Raw genomic sequence first — 6,576 nt, 5'->3', positions numbered from 1 at the left:
TGGCCTAATGTTTTACTCCACTTTTAATTTTCTTGTTAAATTTGTCTCCTTCAGATTACAACAGTTCTACATAAAGATGCTGCAGGATGTAAGCCAATTCCTTCAATGGAGACTGTCCTGGAGGGACATCTGGAGCCCTTAGATCAGGCAGGTAGATTTTCGGTCCCAGGTTAGGTAGGGACAATGTCCCATTTCAGCCTAAAGTGGCTACAGAAGCTTGACCTCCAGTCCCTCAATATCCCATATTATTATGGTCCAAAAATCTCTCGGGGGTGGGGGGGATTTCTGAGCCAGGAAAGTTAGCATAAGGGTAATCTGCCAACTCCAGGATGTGGCTCTGGAACGTCTCCCTTGTCCCTTATTCAGTCCTCTCCCTGTTCTGATTTCAAGCATGAGACTCCAGCAGGAGAAAACCAAGGCTAGGAAACAAGATAGGTGGCCTTGGCCACCTCTTCCTCTCCAGGTGGCATGGGAAACAAACCAAGACCAGGAGGCAAGCCGGATAGCCTAGCATACCCCTACCCCCAAGAAAACAAAAGCCCATGATTCAGACAGCTCAGGGAAGACTCTCCCTCTGAGCTGTCCACACTTTTAAGTGTGTACTTTTGCTTTAATAAACTTGTGTTTCCCAGATTGGTGTTTGTCGCGTCCTTGAATTCTTTCTCACAGCATAAGACAAACATATTCACCAGAGCTCCAGGGTTGAAACCAGAGAAAAAACTGATGCACAACAGGGCAGATTTCCCTGAGCGGGGCAGGGAGACCAAGCCCGGTACTGAGAGAAGAAGAGGGTCTTTTGGCTGAGAGTGAAGAAAGAATTCAACATACACACACCAAAGTTAGAGTCAAAGGGAAAATTTATTAGAAAAGAGATAACACTCCACAGACAGAATGTGGTCTCCTCTCAGAGACAGAGTGAGAGGGACCAAGAGCTCTTGGAAGAATGAGTAGGACCCAGTGTTCAGAGGGAATTCAATTTATATATCATTCTTTAGTTCCTTTAAAAGACTTTGTCAACCCATTTCCTTTGATATAGACATACAGTGAGGAAGGGGAAGATTATGTAGAGTGAAAAAGTAATAATATGTAGAGTGAAAGGCCTGCTGGCCACTCCCAGCCTTTAATCTATAGGTTCCCCATGGTTTTAGCCACAGGGAATGACTCTTGGTTCCGGTTTCTCCTTCACAGGTGAGAAGAATGGCTTGTTAGCAGTCCCAGCAGAAATCTTTCTTTGTTTTGAAGATGTCCTCCTGGCCTGGCTGCAGAGCTGATTAGCATATTGCAGTCTCTGAATGTGGCTTGATTAACATTTTAATTCTCTTGCCTTCTCCCTAAAACGAGTCTGTAGGCTTGCATTGCCTGCCCCACTCAGTCAAAATTTGACTCAGGAGTTGGACTAAACAGAATAAGCATTTATTGGAGAATTGCAATTCCTGGAGACACAGGTGAGCTAGCTAGTGCTTAAAGGCCTGTCTCCCTGAGTATCTTGGAAGCACAAATTAGATAGAGAAATATCAGTTGTCATGGAAACAAAGGGAGTTGGTGTCCTGGGTATTGCTGAGTGAACAATTAAAAGAAGATGAGGTAATTGATATTCTGGAATCAGCCATGGTACCATCCGGTCCGGTCCCATGACCTGCTTCCTTGGATGGTGGGGTTGTAGTTTTGCCTCAATGGGCCTTGGGGCTGAAACACATCTAAAGCCAAGATGTCATCCTTAGTCTAAAGTACAATGGTGACCTACTGTCCTCATGATTATAGACAGACCTGAGGCTTGGTTGATCTTATGTCCTATGGCTTAATGATTATAGGAGCAGGAGTCCCGAGGAATAGGGTGGGAAAAGGCAAGTGAGTCACAATGCCATTATCTGGGCAAAAGCAGCTTGAATCAGAGAGAGAGAAAAAAAACTATATTAAATAAATTAAGGCCTATGGCCATGCTACTCTGAACAAGCCTGATCCCATCTCTTCTGGGAAGTTAAGCAAGGTCAGGCCTGGTTAGTACTTGGATGGGAGACCACCTAGGAATACCAGGTGCTGTAGACATAAGAAATAAAAAAATAAGGGATTGTAAACTGACAAGTTTCTTGCAATCTGTGAGGTCAAGGGTTGCCTTGCCTAAAAAAAAAAAAAAAAAAGACATTTGTTTGTCTGCAGTTACAAGCTATAGGGTAAGAAGAGGTGAGGCCTATAACACGGGGGTCCTTGTAAGGTAGCCAGAAAGCAAGAGAATTAAAATGTTAATCAAACCACTTTCAGAGATGGCAATGTGCTGATCAGCCCTGCAGGCAGGCCAGGAGGACACCTTCAGAACAAAAGAAGATTTCTGCTGGATTACCAAAAACCCATTCTCACACCTGTGAAGGAGAAACAGGAACCAAGATTCATTCCCTGTGGCTAAAACCATGGGGAACCTATAGATTAAAGGCTGTGAACTGCCAGCAGGCCTTTCATCCCACATATTCTTAACTTTTCACGCTGCTACATACCCTTCCACTTCCCCACTATATGTCCATATCAAAGGAAACTGGGTTGACAAAGTCTTTTAAACAGTTACTCACAGGAACTAAAGAATGACATATAAACTGAATTCCTCGGCCCTTCTTCTCCACTAACTTTCCAAGGTTCTCTTGGTTTCTCTCACTCTCTGCCTCTGAGAGGAGACCACACTCTGTGGAGTATTACCCTTTTTCTAATAAACTTTCCTTTGACTCTAACTTTGGTGTGTGTGTGTGTGTGTGTGTGTGTGTGTGTGTGTGTGTGTGTTGAATTCTTCCTTCACTCTCTGCCTAAGGACCCTCTTTTCTGGGCACTGGGCTTAGTCTTCCCCCGCCCCCCTCAGGGAAATTTGCTTTGTCTTGCATCACTGTATCAGGTCTTTCTTCAGGGTCAGTGTTCCTTTTTGGAGTCCCTCACTGTCGGGCTGTCTGGAATCAATCCCACCTCCCCTTTGAGTCATCTTCACCTTTCTCTTAATTTTGTTCTCATTTCTGCTGGAATCTCTACAGAAAAATATATTTGAAGAAAGTAAATTGGGATTTTTTATTTAACCCATGAGTTACATAGCAGTGCATTTGTTTATTTTTCAATTAGCGTTGAGAGCAAATATTATATTAGTTTCAGGTGTACAGCATAGTGGTTAGACATTTATCTAATTTATGAAGCGATCCCCCCTGATTAGTCTAGGGCTCAACTAGCACATACAAAGTTATTACAATATATGTTGTATTTCACATTTCTGTGACTATTCTGTTACTGCCTATTTGTACTTCTTAATCCCTTCACTGTTTTAACCCATCTCCCAAATCTCCTTCCATCTGGCAAGTATCGGCTTTGCTTCCTGAATCTATGAGTTTGTTCTTGTTTTGTTTATTTATTCTGTTCCTTAGATTCCACATATAAGTGAAATCTTACGGTATTTGTCTTTCTCTGTCCGACTTATTTCACTTAGCGTAATACCCTCTAGGTCCATCCATGTTGTTGTAAATGGTAAGATTTCATTTTTTTTTTGATGGCTGAGTAATATTCCACTGTACATATGAACCATATCTTGGCTATTGTAAATAGTGCTGCAGTACATGTATCTTTTCAAATTAGTGTTTTGGCTTTCTTTGGATAAAGACCCAGAAGTGGAATTGCTGGGTCATAAGGTAGTTCTATTTTGAATTTTTTGAGAAAACTTCGAACTGTTTTCCATAATGGCTTTACCAATTTTCAATCCCACCAAGAATGCATGAGGGTTCCCTTTTCTCCACATTCTCACCAACACTTGTTTTTTTAATTTATTGATGATAGCCATCCTGATAGGTGTGAGGTGATATCTCATTGTGGTTTTAATTTTCATTTCTCTGATGACTAGTGATGTTGAGCATCTTTTCATTTGTCTATTGGCCTTTTGTATGCCCTCTTGGATGGAAAAAATGCCTATTCAGGTCCTTTGCTCATTTTTTCATTGAATTGTTTTTTTTTGGGGGGGGTGGGGGGTTGAGTTTTATGTGTTCTTTATAAAATTTTGATACTATTAAACCTTTATCAGATGTATCATTGACAAATATAGAAGCACATTTCTTAATGTCCAAATATGTGGAGGATTTCTTTTTCTTTTTCTCTTTTGATTGAGGATAGAGGATTTCTTTTCAAGCTTTTGTTATTGGTTTCTAGTATAGTTGTGTTGTGACCACAGAACATACTCTGTATGATTTTAATTCTTTGAAATTTATTGTGACACGCCTTATGCAGCACTTGAGGTCACACTTAGTCTGTGCTGAAAAATAAATATGTATTCTGATAAATGTGTAATTTTATAAATTGAGTGCATTTCTATGTATCTTCAGTAGATCAAGTTTATAAACCATATTTAAATCTTATTTATTTTGATTAATGTTTTTTGTCTCTTTGCTGTATCAATCACAAAATTGTAAAAGTAGAAAATTCTCTAGTAAGCTAGTCACAAAGACAAGACAGGGAGTGATATCTTCAGGTGCCAGCTCCCAAGAAAAAACAACATTGCTGCCAGGATGCAGATAATGAAACTGTCTACCAGGCCCTGTATGCTATAAGATTTAGGAGTCCCCCAGAAACAATATATCTTTATACTAGACTCTAACAGCCATCTCCTGCTTTTTGTAATCTGCTTGCTTGCTTGATCAAAGGCCAACCAGGATGTGGGTTTAGGCTTTATAATCTGCCTCCTCTGGAAGCTTGGGGCTGATTCTCTGACCCTGTATGGTGGAGAGAGTCAGTTGCCAGCAGGCTAATAAAGGCTCATAGTTAATCTCAATTGGCTCCGTGGGTCTTGGATTCGAACGTGCCACAACAAAACGACATAGTCAAAATCACCCCGAGTGAGACTGAATTTGTCTATTTCTACTTGTAATTCAATCAGTGGACCACTGAGTAAAAATTCAGGATTTTTATGTCTTCCTGGTGTCTTGAATCTTTTGTGGTTATAAAGTTACCTTTATTATCTCTGGGTGTGTTTTTGCAATTAAAATCTACCTTGATAGTAATGCACTGTAGTTAGATAAGCCTTTTCTGGGCTTTCCAGGTGATGGGAAACCTGGCTTCAGTCCATTCAGTCACTGGGTTGCGTCTAGATCTTTATTCCTGAGACATTCCTCTGGGGTGCCAGCCCAAAGACGGGAGTCCCTACTCTCACCCTTCACATCTGAGCCTGCAGACACCTAAAGCTTATTTTGGTCTCTTAGCTGCCTCTTCTAGACCATCTCGAGAAAAAAAGAAAAAAACAGCCCTAGTGTCTGGCTCTCCTCTCTGTACTCCTATCATCTCCTAGTCTCCATGCAGTGATTTTTTTCCCCTTAGCATTCCCAGTATTTTCCCCCAGCTTTATTGAATTATAACTGACATATAACACAGTGTAAGTTTAAGATACACGGCAAGTTAATTTAACGTGCATATTGGAAATGGTTACCACCATAGCATTACCTAACACCTCCATACATCACATAATTACCAAATTTTTGTGTGTGTGGTAATGTTACTGAACTCCAGGGATTTGTTTTGCCTGCACGCATCAAAGCCAAAAGAGACACAGGCATTTGCGGCAAAGTCAGTAGAGGTTTATTTAAGGAAATGGCACCACGCCCAGAGATGCAGGTGAGCTAGCCCTAAAAGACCTGGCTCCTCATGGCTTCTAGGGGATAGGTTATGTAAGGGAAAACTCATTAGCTAAGGAGTTGGGGTCATGAGTTCAACTGATTGGTCAGGGCTAGGGGAGGAGGCAATTGATCATTGCATAAAATCCTGTTGTCAGTCATGGCATCATTCCGTCTGGTTTCAAGGGAATGCTGATAGGGTCTTCCACCTACATGGATGTGGAGCTGCAAGATGTTATCTTTTGTTTGATCAAAACTCTGTTTCTGTGGTCAACAGACCAGAGGCATTGTTTCTAAGACTCTTTGGGACTGACCTAAGGGCTTAATGGTTAAGGGAGTGGTGGTGCAGTATGCAGAAGGATAAGGGGGAAAAAAAGCAAGCGAGCCCAGAGGCCAGTTTGAAACAAAGAGAGAAGAGAAAAAATCATTTTAAATAAGTGTAGATTTGTGTGCTTACAGTAACAGCAGTTAAGATCTACTCTCAGCAACTTTTAAGTACGCACTACAATATTGTTAACTATAATCACCATGTTGTACATCGGATTGTCAGAACTTATTCATCTTCTAACTGGAAGTTTGTACCTTTGACCAACATCTCCCCACTTCCCCCACCCCCAGCCCCTGGCAACCAGCATTCTCCTCTCTGTTTCTATGGGTTTGGCTTTTTTTAGATTGCACTGCTGTGATTTCTCACTAGCACTTAGGTCTTTGGTACTTTAAGATATTTTTTTTTTTTTAATGTACATTACGTGCAGACTTTTTGTTTTCTTCAGCTGAAGGATTGGTCCAAATTTCCCAAGCTATAGCTACTGGGAGTAGAAGATTGCTAAATCAATGCTTTCTTAGGTTTAAAGCTATTTCTGTATCAACTAAGGCAACTTCAAAGAGGGAACAGTCTTTTAAAGCAGAAGTACCTATTTCCTGAGGTGTGTTTTGGGTGATCTCTGACAGTGGAGTGGGG

General features: G+C 41.1%; 1 pseudogene; it reads left to right on the top strand.

The window, feature by feature from the left end:
- Positions 1–1,927: 1,927 nt before the first annotated feature.
- LOC118612727 lies at positions 1,928–2,046 on the top strand (annotated as a pseudogene).
- Positions 2,047–6,576: the final 4,530 nt, after the last annotated feature.

The sequence above is a fragment of the Rousettus aegyptiacus genome, unplaced genomic scaffold (assembly GCF_014176215.1).
Source record: "Rousettus aegyptiacus isolate mRouAeg1 unplaced genomic scaffold, mRouAeg1.p scaffold_m13_p_16, whole genome shotgun sequence".
Taxonomy (NCBI): domain Eukaryota; kingdom Metazoa; phylum Chordata; class Mammalia; order Chiroptera; family Pteropodidae; genus Rousettus; species Rousettus aegyptiacus.
This window is presented reverse-complemented; position numbering and strand designations above follow the sequence as displayed.